This window comes from Neomonachus schauinslandi, chromosome 1 (genome assembly GCF_002201575.2).
Source record: "Neomonachus schauinslandi chromosome 1, ASM220157v2, whole genome shotgun sequence".
Taxonomy (NCBI): domain Eukaryota; kingdom Metazoa; phylum Chordata; class Mammalia; order Carnivora; family Phocidae; genus Neomonachus; species Neomonachus schauinslandi.
Genome location: NC_058403.1, coordinates 112747304 through 112764234, shown reverse-complemented (window position 1 = coordinate 112764234; position 16931 = coordinate 112747304). Strand labels below are relative to the sequence as shown.

Sequence of the window (16931 nt, the reverse complement as noted above, 5' to 3'; positions counted from 1 at the left end):
TATGTTGTGTTCATTATTTTAAGGTTGTATTAGGTGCTACTGGGTTGAATTCTGAAATTCCACTTAGGCCACAAATATTGGAAAATTATAAATCATGTTCTAGCAAATGACATTTAGATGTATATGACAATTTTTATCAAAATCTGAAAAAGTAGAACATAAATTATTAACGCTATCCTTGTGACATAGTAGGTGCCTGAATAAAAACGTACTTCATTAAAATCCAAACCTTGTAGGTTTTATAAACTGACCGTGAGGCTTTGCGTTTTCTCTTCCGCAGCCAGCGCTGAGAGCGATGAGCATCTCTCGGGACAATTGGTACAAGCGCCGCAAGACCGGGGGCAAGAGAAAGCCCTACCCCAAGGAGCGGAAGTATGAGCTGAGACGCCCCGCTGCCAACACTAAGATTGGCCCCCACCGCATACACACAGTCCGAGTCCGGGGAGGCAATAAGAAGTACCGTGCCTTGAGGCTAGAGGTGGGGAACTTCTCCTACGCGAAAAACAAGGATTATCGATGTTGCCTACAACGCATCCAACAACGAACTGGTCCGCGCCAAGACCCTGGTGCAGAACTGTATTGTGCTAATTGACAGCACACCGTACTGGCAGTGGTAAGAGTCCCACGGTGCACTGCCCCGGGGCCACAAGAAGGAGGCCAAGCTGACGCCCGCGGCAGACGAGATTTTAAACGAAAAACGATCGAAGAAAATTCAGAAGAAGTATGATGAAAGGAAAAAGAATGCCAAAATCAGCAGTCTTCTGGAGGAGCAATTCCAGCAGGACAAGCTTCTTGCGTGCATCGCTTCAAGACCAGGCCAGTGTGGCCGAGCAGATGGCTAAGTGCTAGAGGGCAAGGAGCTAGAGTTCTATCTGAAGAAAATCAAAGCCCGGAAAGGCAAATAAATCTTCCTCCTATCTTCGGTCACGTAATGAAGGTGTTTATTGTCCTGTAAAAAAAAAAAAAAAAATCCAAACCTTGTAATTATCACATTTTCACTGGCTGCTTTGCTAGAAATTTCTCAAGAGATTATGAGACATATTAATGAAAATCCAAAGGTGATTTTAAAAGATTCCACCCCCCACCCCAAATACTTACAAGACAGTAAAATTAAACATGCTGTGGCTATTATTTTTTCCATTGGTTTAGGACAGTGAAATAAGACATAGGCTCTAGTTCTAAGAGCTACCAGGGGTCCAATTTCTGGAAACCCTAACGTCTAATGCCTAACCTACAACTGTACTGATTAGGACAGTGTTTCACCAATTCCGCACTGTTCACGCTAATGAGCCTGCAGAAAACTGGGAATTATCAGTTAAAGCTGCTGTTAAGCTGCTCCCCTCACAGTATATCAGCTCCACGACTTTCTTACTATCCTACAATTCAATATAGCATCCCTCGAAACAGTCAGCTTCTAGTTAACATAGAAATTTGTTGTGAAAGAAGGAGGGCAACGAGGAGAGGCCATATTTGTCTATGACCATGAGTATAAAATGCCTTCAATGGAATAGCGCATTCTATCAAATAGCATCCCTGTACTCTGTCTGCATGGGATTTGATAGGAATCTACTTTGGACCAAATGCATCCTTTCTTCCCATTTTCTGTGCTTACTCGCTTTTCAGAGCAAAAGGAGTTCAGATTTCCTAACTGCTGAAGTGTAAATCATAGCTATGGGACTATTGAGGCGATTTTGACCGAACTGCAGAGAAGCAAGAAGAAAAGAGTAGAAACACCTCTTTTCATCAAATTTCAATTTAGATAACTAGGAACAAGACAGCTTTTTCCTGTTTTATCGAACTGTTTAACCTCCAAAATAGCCATGGCTATGGAGAAGTAATGTCTGAGTTTTGAGGGTGCAGTCACACTTTCCAGATAAACTAAATTATGATTACAGGATAGCCTTTGATGCTGAGAGCTACACTGCAAATTTTCAGGTTGCTGAAAAACCGATACAAAGGTAAGGGTTAACACAGTACGTACAAGGAGAGGGAAACAAAGGGAGAAAAAATTTTTTTCAAAACTGGTACAAGGCCTCTTTGCTTATTTCCAGGACCAGTCAGCCAGATTTAAAGTTTCAGCTCATGTCCTTCTTTTCCTCTGAAATGATTCTTTGATCACATCCAGCCAAATACTCTTCATGCCTTCTCTGCCAGCCCTCCCCACCCCCACCCCCACCTGTACCTCTCACTCACTTGTCTTTCCACCAGGTTAAGTAAGTGGCAGGGTGGTAGGAGGGGTAAGAACCTGACCTCGTGCTGAAATATGACTCTCTCATTTACCAGCTCTGTGAGCACAAATTCCTTAACCTCTCTGTGCTCCGTTTCTTCACATGTAAAATGGAGATCTGAATAGTACCTACATGATAGTTTTGATAAGCGGATTAAACTGTGAATTTATGTCAAGTATGGAACACAGTAAGCACTGAATTATTACTAGAGCCATTTGCATGCAGGTGTCTCCCACACATGCTCCTTGAAGGCAGGGGCCAAGTTTTTCTTTTTAAAGAATCCCTGAGTTGCCTTGTTTTTAGTGTGCAGTGGTCATAGCTCTCAAATGAAAACTGAATGAAGGAAAGAATAAAGGGGCATAGACGGCAAAGGTTAAAGTTTTATCACCTGATGACATTTGATGCTGTCTCAGTTGCACAGAACTATTGCTCTGCTCTCTCACCTTTGCTTCCATTTCTCCGCGGCTTCCACCCGGAATTCACTCCCAACCTGTCTGCAGCCTGAACCTGAAGGTGGAGCACAACTTTCGAAGTTGATAGGTCCTTCCGGAAAGAGGGGAGGGATGATAGGTGCGAATTCACATCAGGAATATATGACCCAAGTGTGTTTCTATATGAATTTCAATATGAAAACCTGCAACGTTTTCAAGATCTTGGAACTGATACTCTGTGATATTTATGTCAGGACAAGGAATTTTACTTCAAATATAAACTTTAAATTTGGAAACTGAATCACTTGTTTCTTAGGAACAAGGAGATAATACTTTGCAGAGAGAGAGGGCCAAGTGCTTTTCACCTCCAGAGATGATCTCTAATTCTGCCAGAGAAATGATTATATGGATAAGTTTAACTTTGAAAATAGACATAATACCAGGCCCAGATCTTTATGTGGGGGCTTCTGTTGGCAGTCACCTCACCTTTATCAGTGAACCTTATCATATTTGCGTGTCATAATCGCTGCCTTGACAGAATTAGATAAGCACCTGTAAAGATTTTTAAAAGACATTTGCTCCCTTTATCTGCAAACTGTCAGCACCTTTGCCTTTAAGCATGCTTGCCTTGCACAATATAGGTTACTAGTTTGAAGATTTGAATTAGCAGATTGTTAAAAATGCCAGTAACTAAAGTTACTGAAAATGCACCATTTTCACTGCACAAGCTTGGGCTGGCTACCACTGGCCACAGGAGATAATAAACAAATGTGTTCCTAGAGATGGCCTTCAATTTTAAAATGCTGGCCCCAGCAAAATTCTGAGCTTCGTGTATTCATGGTAACTGATGTCAACAATTAAGAAAGACCATGATAATTATGTGACCAGCGACTAGGCTTATTTGAGGTGTAAACAAAATACCTTTCATGAACTCCAGATTGACTTCCCACTTTGCAAACATTAGCCCCTATTTACTTGCTGGCCTTTATAACATAAACATTGCTGTATCATACTATTAAAAGGAGTTCTCTGCTCAGGAAACTCAAGGTAATATCATCTAGCATTTTGTCATTCTCCCGAAGAATTAGTGCCTAGGGGAGGCAAAGAGAACATTAGTGAGGATTAATAGAATTTTTGAGTGAGCCTTCTTTTTCCCTCCTCTCTCTGTCCCAGCTTTTATGTGTTAACCTTCAAATTATTTGAGCATGTTTCTTTGTGTGTTGAATTATTAAAAGTGGTGTATTTTTCAGTATCTAGCCAGTAGATTGTTTATGATGGCTTCACATTTTTTTCCAACAGCCGCAGTATATTTAAATTTCTAGATTTTAATATTGCTATGCTCTAAACTTGGTTTAAATTCCAAGCAGTTATGAGATGATATGTCTTCTCAAAAAAATATATCCTCTCCAGGTATATTGATGTAGTAGTTTTGCTGACTCTCTCAGAGGGCACTTAAACCATCATTGAACATCTTTGGGATTTGATAAGAGATAGATTAAAAAACTCTTATAAAGAAGTTTTCTTTCACCTCACAAATGGTGTGATGTCGTGCGAGTAACTTGTCTGTGTCTGCATCTAAAATTTCATGGACTTGAGCAAGGTGATTCTGTGAGTTGCTTCCACGCTGGGGTCATATTAGACACTGTAGTGGATGGGAAGTCTGAGGCCCTACCTCTTGTGATTTCAGTGGAGCTCCATAATTGAAACTGGAGGGAAGGATGGGCTTGAGGGTGCAGCATTTTACGTGCCATAAAGTTCTCTGCATAAAAAGCATCAGATATAAAGCCTAAAAACCACACTGTTCTGATGAGGTTTCCCTCTCCAACAGTAATGACTATTTCTTAAACCTCAAACGGTAATGTCAGGCACACTCCAATTCCAGACCTTATGCAAAGTGGCCATCAAGTAGATTGAACAAACATGCTTCTGAAGCATTTTTAAGAATTACATAAGGTGAAATCACTGTCATGGTCTCTGCCTTCATTAAAATAAAAATGCTTTTATTTTTTGCATATTAATATGGTCACATTCTGAAGGTCCTTTTTGTGGTTACAAATTGCTCAGAAAACCAGTGATATTCCAAAATATTTTTAAGGATTCTTGTCTAAAGATATCAATTCTTGCCCGTAGTTAACAGTTCTATCAGGTATCTTCCTACTCTTTCTCACACTAATGAGACTGGTGGAATTGTTTTCCTAATTTAATTCAGCCCAGCCACACCAATGCAATCGTCTGATTCCCAGGTCTTTCAGTTAGCTGCGGAACTGAAGTTCTTGGTTAAGTCGAAACTATTATACACATAAGTTGCCATAAATAATGATTCATTGAGAAGAATGTGGGTCATAAACATAAAGAATATAATATAAAAGATAGTTTCAAACATATGTTGCTTCATTTCTGTTCAAATAGTCTGGATAGCCTGTTAAGATGCTCCAACTTCCTGTAATAGAGAGTGAAAAGAACATTTTTCTACAAAATGTGTCCCTCTTGGTTATTTAATGTAGCAGAACAATAGCAAAATAAAATACCAGCAGAATATCTGATAATTTTTTATTGAGGGAACAGGGAAGTTAGGATGAAATGTAGGACTCTTCAAGTTAACAGGAAAATACACTTATAGCTTTCAGGCCCACCTCAAGATCTTCTAACATTTATCAAAAAATCTCTTCAATTTTCAAAGGCCCTCTAAAGACCTCCTGGGACTATAAACAAAGGCTATATTGTATCCTTGGCTGAAGCTTGTTAAGTGGCTCATGAATAATACTAAATGCATCCTCCCCATAAATCTCCTTGATGTAGGACCACTGTTATCCAGCCACAAACTTTACTGACATCCATCATAAACTCGGAGATGGGAGATTTGCCATATGCATCCAAACAACTGCTTCCAATGTCCCATCCATGTGATTCTCTTGAACACATGAAGTCAGAGAAAAGAGAAATACTGACACTTTTTTTTAGTGCAATGTATTGAAAACACTTCTAATATTCTTTGCACTGATCTTTCAGAACAATAATTTAAGGTGATGAATAATCAGAACTTATATTTGCAATAGCACTTCAGAGTAACTTGAAAGAATTGAGTGTTGTGAAGACTATTTTAGATTCTAGACATTTATTTTTTAAACTTTTTGTAAGAAACTTACAAATAATGTCTTTAGATATCTATGTAAGTTGGCAACAACTTGGAGGTGTTTCTTCTAATGAGTAACCTATTTTTGACAATCTATTTGTGACACAAAACAAAACAAAAAAACAAACAAAAAACAAAAGAAGAAGAAATGAATGGCAAGTAGAACTTGATGCATCTCAGTGATGTTCCCTGTAGAGAGGAAGAGGAAGTCTAGGAAGAAATCACCTGTTTAGAGTCCTTCTATGGTTAGAGGATTTAGTGGGAAGTTCTGTGTCCCTTGAAGGAGCATTACTCACCTTTTTTCTTAAAAGTATACTTATCATGTAAAACTACATCATTTCAACAAGGAAAAGATATGTATAATATCTCACAATGAACTCTTGACTCTCAGGGTAAGCATAAGCAAACTTGGACACTTTCAATAGGTCAAAGAAGTGAAAGACCATGTAAAATGTCTTTCATCCACTGTTCTGTGATTTAGATCTACTAGGAAAATATTGTAATTCCTACAGTCATGATTTAGTGATGTCAATGTTCTTTCCAGGAACTATGGATAAAGTTAAATTTGCTCTTCAGTTTGTTAATGCTTGCATAGAGAATGTGACTTTCTGAATGCCTCAGTCTTAGTACCTCTTCACAGTGACTGTAAATCAAGCTATGGTTATTTATGTAGACAGGTGCATATCAGCCTCCAGTAATAAAATTTTAATTCTTCTGGAAGTCAGTAGCTTGTCTGTTTTCCATGTACTATAGGCTAATTCTAAATAACTTTATAATATAACTGTAATAAAGAAGCCTTCAACACTTAGTAGGTTCTTAATGTAAAAACTTAAATGACAATTAAAATGTTTGCTAGTGTTAAAAAAAAAAAAAAAAGACCCAGGCCCAAAATGGAGTCAGCTGTGCTAAACCCCATCTCAGCAAATCAAGACTTGGTATCTAATGTAATTGGAGTTTCAACCTCTCCCAGGAATATTATCTTAAAGCAGTCAATCTGAAATTTCCTGGCCAAAAGTAATGAGGTAACCTGCCTGTAAGACCCCTTCTGACCCCCCAAAAGATGAGGCTTACCTCATCTTGCCGCCTTCTGCTTATTAAAGTCTTCCACTTTGGACAGCTCTTTGGATCTCCTCTCAATTTGCTAGATAGGATGCTACCCAATTCATGAATTGTTGAATAAAGCCAATTTGATCTTGAAATTTCTCAGTTAAAATATGTTTCTGATACTAGTATAGATCAAAAATATTAGATTAACCAACTGAAGGTTATTTTATTGCTGGAAAGTGTTTCTAGACCTGGAGTTTGGGAGATTTAGGTGGAACTATATAAGAACACATTTAAAACATGGAAATATTATTATTATTGTTGTTATTGTTGTTTATTGTTCACTAAGAGAATTTACAAATGCTAAAAACCAAAACAGTGTTTATTTGAATAGGTGGATGCTAGAGGAATAGTCTTAGTTCAGTGGCAAATAATTCCTAGATATATCCCCTCACATTAGCCATGGGTAATGATTAGTACTTAGTTTGAATTACAAATCTGTAGTGTTTATATAATTCTATATAAGGAAAATATGTTGTAGAAGATTGAATACTTTTGTGTTTAATCAAATACTTTATAGAATTATAAATTAAATTAAGTTATAGAATCATAAAATAAGGACCCATAATTGTACCCTTCAGCCCACTTCCTCCAAAAAATAAAATAAAATAAAATGAAATAAATAAAATAAAATAAATAAAATAAAATAAATGAATAAAACTCATTCAGGGGAAGTCTTCCAAACTTATGCTCGTGGGCAATGAAGGTCATATTTTGCATCATTGGCCAAGTATGTCAAACTTGACATGCAATGTCAACTACATTCCAAAAGAAACGAATATTCTGTTGATACAGCTGTAGCAAGATATGCTTTTCTTCCTACAGAAGCAATTGTCTCTATTGAAAATAATGAAACTATGGGAGATAATATCCCCAACAAACTTGAGGTTTATCCAGCATATATCTAAATATTAACAAAATAAAAATGAACTATTTGCTTACTGTATTTGTCCTCTTAATATTTTGTGTGAATTCATATACATGCCTGAGTACATTACATTTGCCTTGAAGCCTTTGGTTAATTATTTACCTGGAAGTGGTGATGATGTCATTAAGAGCTCTATAACCAAACGGCATTTATTTCCCATTAAAATTGGCTAATATTGGCACTTAGAAAGTTTTCATTGTCCTAGAGCAAGAGATGGTAATTTTTTCTGCAAAGGTCCAGATAGTAAATATTGTAGGCTCCATCTAGTCTCCATGGCAACTATAACTTCTGTTCTAGCCTAAGGGCAGTCATAGACAATACATATATGTAGGAGTGTGACCCTACTCCAATAACCCCTTATCTATGGACATTGAAATTTATATCTCACACAATTTTCACATGTCACAAAATATTATTCTTCCTTCAGTTTTTTCCCCAACCATTTGAAAATGTGAAAAGCAGTTACAGCTGATGGGATGCACAAAACAAAAGCAGGCAGTGGGGCTGGGTTTGGCCAGTGGGTCACAGTTTGCCCAACCCTATTCTAGAGGAACATTTGGACAGACATTTACTCCACAATTTGGTTCATTATATGCTATTTTGGGTGCAATATTTTGTTCCTCTTAAAGAATCAGGTTTATATATTTCTCCATACTGAATGTCAAGGATTAATATTTTTATTTTGAAGTTGGGGAATGAAGAAGACAAGCAGTGAAGAAGTGAGGAGCTAAGCTATTTGCACTAAAAAAAACAAGAAGGCAGAGTCACTTGACTTTTGTTTTTTCAAAGGAAAGCTCTTTTGTGATATTTGACGGTGTCTCAATAATGATGTTGCAATCTTGAGACTCTCTGGAGAAATGCAAAAGTGACACCCTCTCTAATATTTCATTACTGTGTTACTTTTGCTAAGAAAATGAACATCATCTGAATAAAATTAAGACTAGCAGTCAGCATATAATTTCTGAAAGTGTAAAATTGAAGGAAAAGTTTATTTTCTCAAAATACCATTAAAAGATGATAAATATATTGATATGAAAGAGGTTCTTAATAATCATGTATAATTATCATGAGCATTTAAATTTATATTAACTCTAGAAGGAATTTTTAATTCTGTGACCTTAGCCAAGTTATTTAACTTCATTAAGCCTCAGTTTATTCCTACAGAAAATGGGTATAATTTTACTTACCACCTAGGATTTTTTTCAATGTTTAATTAAGTAATGCATTTAAAATGTTTAGTATAGTTGTAACTTGGAAAGAATAAATGTTCAATAAATGTTAGTAACGATTATAAATACAAATGTTTATTTCTTAGTTTTATTTTTTAATTTACTTTTTAATTTTTAGCATTGTATTTGAAAATAATGCATGGGAATAATAAAACTGTTATATTCAGTTTTATAATATTTGCCTATCCTTCTTCACACCAAAAGTCTTAGCCTGTAGAGGACGCTACTTGTAATAATTGTAACTGTTTTTTGGTGATTAATTCCTTTTCTCTAAGTGACATGATGGTATTACTATTTATTGATTTATTAATTTTTTACAATATCTATAAACCTCATATTAAAATGGGTAAGGATCTAACTCATTGAAACAACTCTCACCTACTCTCTTCCTGATTTTAAAACATCAACTACCTTGGGGCGCCTGGGTGGCTCAGTTGGTTAAGTAACTGCCTTCTGCTCAGGTCATGATCCTGGAGTCCCGGGATCGAGTCCCACATCGGGCTCCTGCTCAGCGGGGGGTCTGCTTCCCCCTCTGACCCTCCCCCCTCTCGTGTACTCTCTCTCATTCTCGCTCTCTCAAATAAATAAATAAATCTTTAAAACATCAACTACCTTTCTCTTCTTTTTTTCCTTTCCTCCTCCTCTTCCTCCTTCTCCTCCTACTTCTTTCAATTTTTTTTAGAAACTATCTAGATATGTACTTATTCTTCTCTATAACAAGTACACTTACAAGAATCATTGCCAACCTAAATATACATATCAGAATCACTTCTGAAGCATTAAAAAGTACAGTTATCAATCAATCAGAATCTTCAGGGATTGAGAATAGGTACATCTACTTTTACAAAAAAGTAGATTGATTAAATCATTTATTTTGAATTTAGTAATACTTTTTAATCTGTAGAATGAAATATTTCTTTAGCTCAGGAAAGTTTTCTTCTATTATGTCATCAATTATTTTGTCTGTTTTCATAATTTTTTTCACTCTGAAATTCTTATAATTTTAAGCTTGTCTCCCCATTCTCTCTCCTTCAGATCTATTCCCTTCATTCTCCCTCCTCCAAATCTTCTTTCTTAGTTCTGATTTATGTACTTTTCTGTAATTTTACCAATGACAGTACACTCAGCTCTGTATTTTTTTACTTGAAGATGATGACACTGATAGGATTGTTCTTTTTGTGAAAAGATAAATTATAATTTATAGTATATAACTAATATTAAATTATACTTAAGGTTTGTTTTGTCACTGTACCTGCCATATAACAATCCCACATTTGATTGAGACTCTATCAATAAAACCTGTAGTATCTGAAACCTTTTTACATAGCAGAGTGGAGGTGATATGATGGTATCTTACCTCTCATCATGAGTTAGTATGTATAGAAGTAACTGGGGAGGCTTGAGCCAAGACTGCCAGGAAGTTAAACTTTTCAGGGATTTGTGAGCCCCTTTAGAAGGTATTCACCTTTTGGGAAGGGAGAGACCAAGCATAAATGGATTTGTCATGGAAGGTTGTGGAAAATGGTGGTATTTAGTTTATACTGTCTTGCTTTGCCGACTATCCCAATTGATTTCCTCATGGATCATGAGGAAATGTTTCCTCATGAGGATCATGTTTCCTTCTTCCCCAATAAATGCATCATTTGCCACTAAGGCACTTTAGCTAAAACCATAATAAATGGAGGCTTTAACTATTAACTTTTTAAGATTTTTAAAGCACAGAACTCAACGTGTTTAATGCACTGAAATTCAAATGGGGGAAAGAATGATTGATGTCACTTTGGTATGAAACAGCATTGTAGGTTTCAGAATACATAGGTAGGTTCCAGAACACATAATATGGCCTTGGCATATGAGTGGCTTATTAGAGTTTTTATGGCCTTGGGACCCAGCACCCAAGGCTCTTTCAGTGATGATACTCTGTGATCAAACCATAGCTATTTTAGCTTTTGTAGAGGCAGTCCTCTCAGCAATAAATATGGGTAGTTTCAATGTAGACCTCGGCATCACCAACTTCTAGGGCAGCTTTGGCACCTTGATCATCCCTGGCAAAAGATCATGAATCAGTGTTCAAATTTAACTAAGAACAGATCATAATGTCATCTGAGGCACAGGAGACAAAGAACTTCACAAATAAATGAATGAAGATTTGAATGGAGAGTGGAAACTTCCTAAAAAAGAGGTAGGATGCATAGTCAGAACAATAGTATTTATTTTCTCACTTACATGAGATCCCATTTCTTTGTATTTAAACTTGGCCTGCTTAAAGCATGTGGAAGATGTCAGATTTAGAATAAAGGACATTAAAGACCAAAAAGGCATGAGCATGTGAAATTCATGAGACTCTCTGGCTTAGGAAAATAATCATCAATAATCAATAAGTCAATTTTCCAGATATAAACACTGTGCTTACTGTAGCTTACAAAAACAACTGATATTTTCCACAGTTCAGACTCAGAGCCTAATTCTGCTTATACTAGAGGCAGACAGGGGAGTCCTGCAGGAAGCCTGGGGACTGGTAGCCCATAAAGGTTTGGCTGGTTTTGATGAAAATTAGTGTGATATGATACACAGATGAAAGAGCAAATGGGTTTTCTTTACTTGATGAAAGCAGTGAATTCTGAAATTATGCACAGCAGGTACAGATGGAAGATACTGCACAGATATCACACATAGTTTTTATGCCGAAACATTTGTTTTATCCTTTTACCTCACAGCCTTTTTGTAGGGAGAGGAAGAGCAAAAAATGAACATATCAATCTAAATAAGGAGACCTTCTTTTATAGGGAAAAGTAAATGATAAAAAGACAATGATAAATCACACTGCTTATTCTTCCCCTTCATCCATGTGTTAAATGTTTATTGAGTCCCTACTATGTGCTGGCTGGCCATTGTGTCACTGCAGAATTCTAACTTTCCTCCATTGACTAAAATAGAATTGGGTGATCTGGGTCATTTCTAGGTAATACCGTGAAGCAAATGAATGTTCTGCAGACTTTGCTTTTCCCTCTCCTGAGACTCTGCCTCTTCCATTCCCAGAATTATATCATTCCTTGATTCTACCTGCTAACACTTTACTCTCTCCTTTCAATTATAATTTCTTTTAAGCATCAGCATATTAAAGCTTAAGTCAAAATCCAATGCTAAAATAAACCAGCAAGACAATATGTGTCTGTGTGAGTGTGTGTATGTGTCTGGAAAGGTGTTTTGGAGTGAGAGTTGTACTTGAAGGCCAACAGATCACACAACGTTGGCACCATTCTCTAGACCTCCAAAACCAAATTTGTGTACCCTTTTTTGAGATCCTTGGGGAAAGAAACCATTTGTATTTCCTTGGCCTCTCCACAGTAGATAATAAATCTTTTCTAGAATGAGTTAGACACTTTAACTTATTCATTCATTCATTCAATAGCTGAGTACTTTACTTTGTTCTAGGGGTTTGGGATATTGGAATGAACAAATTAGACAACAAAAAAATTTCTGTTCTCATAGAGCTTACATTCTAGTGGGGGGCAGGGAGATGACAGTAAGAGTAAACATCATAAAGTAAATTATAGAGTTTGTAGTAATGCAATAATTTTCAAGTTAAAAAATAGAACAGCAAAAGGAAATTTGGGAATGCTGAGGGGTAGGAAAATTGCAATTTTAAGTAGAATGAGAGTAGACCTCATTGAAAAGGCAACGTTTGAACAAATACTTGAAGAAAGTGAGGAAATTAGCCACGTAGCTATTTAGGGAAGAGTGTTCTAGATAGGGATAGAGTATGTGCAATGGCCTGAGGTGGAAAGTATGTGGCGTATTCCAGGAACAACAAAGAGGCCAGTAGATAAGGAGCAGAATAAGCAAAGGGAAGAGAAGTAGTTGTTGAGCTCAGAGGGACCATAGTATGTGGGGCCTTGTGAGACATTATAAAACTTCAGTTTTTATTCTGATTAAAAAGGAGAGCCATTGCAGGGCTTTGAGTGAAATGATTTAATTATCACTTTAAGGGATCCCTCTGGCTGCCGGGGCAAGAGTGAGAGCAGAGACTCATGAGAGACAAATTCAGTAACTGAAGAGTAAGTTTCTTTGTTTTGTTTGCTTTAAATGGATAGCTTTGATTCTCTTCTATAGAATCTCCCCATCTCAATTAGCCTCTACAGCGAGACTATCGTTACTTCTCTGTAGGCATGGATTTGATGAACGCTGTGCTTGAGGGCAGTGAGGACATCCATCTCAAGAGAAGGGAAGAGCACAGAAGGGCAAAATAGGTAGTAACCATTTACTGCACTGGACTCTGCTTCCTTGTTCTTGCTTTAGAAACACCAGGGAATCCATAACAACAATAGCACAATAATAATATTCCTGGGCCCAAACCGAAAAAATTAAATTCGAATCCTGTGTTTGAGGCTCAGCCATTAGTTCATTTTAGAAGCTCCCCACATGATTCCCACATGCAGTCCAGACTCCTAGTCACTGTGCTACCCATTTGAAACTCTAGATATCCATCTTCTATGTATGATTTCCAAGATTACTCCAGCCATTTCTTTTTTTTTTTTTTTTAAGATTTTGTTTATTTATTTGACAGAGAGAGACACAGCGAGAGAAGGAACACAAGCAGGGGGAGTGGGAGAGGGAGAAGCAGGCTTCCCGCGGAGCAGGGAGCCCGACGCGGGGCTCGATCCCAGGATCCTGGGACCATGACCTGAGCTGAAGGCAGACACTTAACAACTGAGCCACCCAGGCGCCCCACTCCGGCCATTTCTATTCATTTTCAACCAATGGGAAGGAAAAAGGAACAGCATGTCCAGGGCTTTTAAGCAGAAGTTCTGCTTGCTTCTTTTTTTACATTTCATTAATGAAAAATGAATTTTTTGCTCATACCCAATCAGAGGGGAGGCTGGGAATTATAGTTGAATCAGGCATCCATATGGGGACAGTTGTGTGTTGACCCACATAAGCGTTTGCTGTATGATCTCAATATCACAAGGGGGAAGATAAGTTTGGGAACTACTTGATATGGGCCATTTTTTTTAACCCAGCCAGTTATAGATAAAAACTGAAGCTTGTAAAAGCTGAGAAACTGAAGCACTTGAATTCTAAAAGATTTTCCTTTCTTATCCACTCTGTGTCAAAGTAGTATTTGAAGGGAATGGAGTTGACTATGAACATAAGCATAACAATATAAGAATTTCCTCAGTGGATTGTTTCCATAGTTTCTATAACTGACACTGACAAAAAAAAAAAAAAGCCTGGGGTAAGGGAGGGAAAGTGGGGGGTCCTGTTGTACTGATAACTTAAGCTTATTAAATACATTACCTGTTCAATTTCCCGTCTACTAGAGATCCACCATTGTGGTTTTTCTTAAATGCAGTGGGTTAGAAATAGAACATCATGATCTGACTCTGCTGTTCCAATTGTCTATTAGAAACAGTAATTGTTGGGCAAGAAGGCTGGAGATTTCATGCAGTCATCGGGTGTTCTGACAGTCAGTGATAGCAAGACAACTGGATATTGGCATTGGGAATGCCACGCTGGATGAATGACAGTCCTCCCTGTATTTACCTAGCATACAACAAGCACAAAGCAACACTCTGGAAGCAAGTGCAGAAAGGGAGGAAAGAAAGAGAGAAAGAGAAAAATAATTTTCCATTGTGGAATAGCCAACTTGAGGTATGAGGATCTGAAAAAAGCCTGCTCATATCAGTTCAGGGTGATTATACAATTAGGAGCAAACAACTCTCACAATCCAAAACTCACAGCTGCTTCTTTTGAAGCTATGATTGTAACAATTGCTCTCTTAATGAGAGAGATTAATTGACTTTCCCAAGGTCGCATAGATTCATATCTAAGACTGGCAATTTCATCAGACTTTGTCTTTTAATCTTCCTTGATTGGTTTTATTTTATTGTCTCACTTTCCCTGGTTCTCCAAGTTCTCTTTCCTATGAGACATTAAGTTGCATCGACTGCAAGAAATCGATCATTGTTGCTCACAGTTCTTTTTGTATAATGAACCCAAATAATGTTTTTCAAATAAATGTATGAAAATGAAATAATATATAAAGAAGTTCCTCTCATCTTCATACAAACCAGATTATATACTTTTATAACACTCTATTCTTACAAAATAGCATATCGAATTGTGGGAAATTTTAGAAAGGGTTTCCCTCAGGAGTAGTCAGGTTATCTCTTTCGGGTTCATTGCTTCAGCAAATATTTTCCCATTGATTCAGAACCCTTTAAAAGTAACTTCTCTTTTCTTCAGCTGGGTGAAAAATGGCTTGATTAGAACTAAATGGATGTAATTCTCCCTAATGTAACTGGGTATAACATCTGCTGTCATTTATTTTTTTTACTAAATTGTAACAGGTGAGGCAGGCTGGAAGCTTAGTTGTAGCGTTACTGCATAGAGACCGCCAATTCCCAGTCTAATGTCAAACTACCCTGGGTGTAGAAAAGCTAAGTTAAGCTTTAGGATTTCAAATGGATATCAGGGGAGTCTATGACACTGGTCATCTCAAGGACTACTGAAACATAGCCATGATGTTTTAGAATATTTTCTGGCGTTTTAGGTATAGACTTTTATGGGTTACTGTTCTAGTTCAAATGGGTTGGGGCAGGGGTAGGGGAAAGGGTTTTTGTCCATTTATTTTTTCAGTGATATATCCCTAATACACAGAATAGTGTCAGGAATATGGTAGGTACTCCCAAAATATCATCTGTTGATTTAATGCCCAAATCACATGTGGATCACTTCTACCTCCATGGAAGGGTCGTGGAAGATGGAGGTGGAAAGGGGCAGCGAGGTTATCTGCAGTTTAGCTTAGGATCTAAAGTTTAAATATGCCCAGGCTACACCTTCTATCTGAAATCAGTGGCCTCCTTTTGATATTCACTCTTCCCTAACCCACTGACAACTACTCATCCTTCTAGGTCCAGATAAAATCCCGTATTTCTACCGATATCATTCCAATTTCTTCATCAGAATGTGTGTGTGTGTTTCTTTTCTTTTGCTCTTTTTTGAGTTTGTTCGGGAACTCTGTGGAATGTAGCATTTAACACCTTTTATTCTTGGCCTCATTTTTGTTATTTTTTAGTCTTATTGCCCTAGCTTGACACAGTGCCTACCCCCACCCCTTAATGTACCAACATACCAAGCAGGAAGTTATTAGGACTTTATTGATGATTGATCAAACCATATTACTCACTGTAGAAAATACATTTTTAAAGTGTGTTTCTTCATTTTGGCGCAGAAGAATATTTGTAATAGAATAATGGAAATTTCAGTGCTCTTAAAACTTAAGACTATTGCTCTAAGAAATATCCATTATTTAAAAGAAATTACTCAGAGAAAAGGGACTATAGGTTCAAGAAGAAAATGTTGGGAAATAAAAGGTTGTTTTATATCCTATATCCTGTGTGGTGATTGAGAAAGTCAGTAATAGAAAGAGAATAAGATAGAGGGGGAAGACAGAAAAGAAGGGAAGGGCAGGATTGGGGAGGGAAGAGAGAGAGAGAGGGAGAGAGAGAAAGGGAGGGAGAGAAGAGATGAGGCAGAGAGTAAGGCTATTGTGGTATTTTTGGGATGAGAAGGCTGCTCTGATGATACAGGAATTTAAAAATATATATATCATCTTAAGTATTAGAATACATAGGTTTGTGAATTTTATTAAAGTAGTTGATTTTTTTTAAAAGGAGAAACAAGCAGTGCCATTCCTTAACAGCAAAGCATTTCAGTAATTGTATCTTCTAGGCTCTCTGAAGGTACAAAAAAAATCACCTCTTACTCACAAGCATGTCTGTACGGCATGTTAACTTAAAAATGCTCCTTAGCATTCTACTTCTATCAAAATTGATTTATGAAGTTGGAGTCTTGCAGGTTCAAAAAATGAAATGT

The 16931-nt window shown here is 37.1% G+C and overlaps 1 pseudogene; it reads left to right on the top strand.

Annotated features, from left to right (window-relative positions):
• The first annotated feature begins 295 nt into the window (after positions 1-295).
• LOC110576791 lies at positions 296-905 on the top strand (annotated as a pseudogene).
• Positions 906-16931: the final 16026 nt, after the last annotated feature.